The following is a 2,147-nucleotide window of genomic DNA, read 5'->3' as shown; positions in this document are numbered from 1 at the left end:
CTTCTTGACAAGAAAATTATTAAAAAAAAAGGTATGCGTTATAGCCATCAAGCCATTTTACATCGTTTAAATTCTATGAGCTCCAGTTACCAATATTATATCAAGCGTATATTTTACAATAAACAGTTTTCTTCTTTTTGCAAAACCCAAATTGTGATTTAAATCCTAAGCTATGGTTACCAGCTTCAGTTAGCGAGTGCAATTCCCTTCTCATGAAGAAACCAACCAAACCTGCAATGTTAATGATGACGAAATATTTTATCCTTTTCCCCTAATGAAGCGGTAAATTCGCCTCTTTCAAGGGAAAAAAAAATCTATATCAATTTGAAGGTTTAAAGCCCACTCATGAATGGCAAAGGCAAGGGACAGTGACACTGCCCTAGCTGGCATGACAAAGCCCTAAAGACTGACCGTACATAAATATGATCAGCGCCCAAGTCCTCTCTTCACCCAAGTTAGGACCAGGGAATGGTAGCGGATGCCACAAAAGTAGACCTATAGACTCCCACAAACGTCTCATCATTAGTTCACAAGGATGGTGAGGTTACAGATACTACAAGAAACTACCAAGCATGAGCGGGACTTAAACCCCAATCCGACAGAACGCCAGGCATCAGTGCGAGAACGTATCAGGATGGTAACATTGAGATAGAAATAGCTACTAAACTGAGCAAGGTAGGTGTAGTGGGAATTGAAGGCTTGACAGGTGTTACATGATCGATTATTATCAGAGAGAAAATCTGGCATCATAACATTTATGCTGACCGACTCGATCACAAATTTATGCATTTGCTGCTTTTCATATGATAATCGACCTTTTTTTCTATCAGTAATTTAGAGAAGTTATAAACCTGCTCAGCTGATTTGAAATTTTACCCACTAGTTTTAGCAAATTGATATTCCGTTGCTGTGTCTCTTAACATTTGCATTTTCATCATAACGAATTTTAATTCTGTGATCATCTTTCCTCGTATCAATGCATATGTAAAACATGAATATACGTTAAACTAAAGTTAATATGCATTTATTTAAATATAAATATATGTAAGTATATATAAATACATATATGTATATCTGTATAATATATATATATATATACTATATATATATATATATATTTATGTATATATATATATATATATATATATATATATATATATATATATAATGTATAGTATACATGTATGTTTATATGCATATATGTATGTATATATATACGTATATATAGCCTATATATGTATATATAAATATGTATATTTATATATATATATATATATATATATATATATATATATATATATATATATATATATATACACACACGTATAAACTTGGGAAGGAGGCACTTGGTGATCAAATTGTTTTAATGGTAACATCTAGTTGATTGAAGAAGAAGTGGTTATGAAATGAAATGAACTTGAAAAATTAACACCCTGCGAGATTAAACTAATAATAATAATAATCCAATAAATAATAATAATAATAATAATAATAATAATAACAATAATAATAATAATAATATAAAGAAGAAAAAGAAGCTGAGTATAGGTCTAATTACGTGTATTGATAAACTTTTTAAGTACGGAGATAGGTATAAGTCACGGCTCACGGCCAGATGCTTCACAGTTCTGTACACAGAGGTATAGCCTATACGGTATACAATATATATATATATATATATATATATATATATATATATATAGAGAGAGAGAGAGAGAGAGAGAGAGAGAGAGAGAGAGAGAGAGAGAGAGAGAGAGAGAGAGATCCCGGCCATGATCAAGAACATGGGTAGACGTATAACTATTCGGTTTCTCCCCGGCCTTCGCTATGGGATATAATACATAGATAGATATCAGGCCAAGCCCAACATGGTCAGACATATAACCACTCGGTCTCTCCCCATCCCTCGGCTAGAGGGGAGAGGGAATAATCATATCCTGGTGAGAGGGGTGTAGTTAGGCAAGGGGGGGAGGGGGAAGGTTGAATATGTGTGCAACGCCGCGTGTGCGTGTATATCTGTGTAAATATTTAGCCGTTATTTTTGACGAGTCGCGTACACTGGTAATGATATAGATAAATATCATCATTCCATGCACTAGTGAACAAAGTGAGGCGACAATCAAAGTGTAATAACAGATAAGGTTAAT

This window comes from Palaemon carinicauda, chromosome 22 (assembly GCF_036898095.1).
Source record: "Palaemon carinicauda isolate YSFRI2023 chromosome 22, ASM3689809v2, whole genome shotgun sequence".
NCBI lineage: Eukaryota > Metazoa > Arthropoda > Malacostraca > Decapoda > Palaemonidae > Palaemon > Palaemon carinicauda.
Note: the sequence above shows the minus strand (reverse complement) of the source record.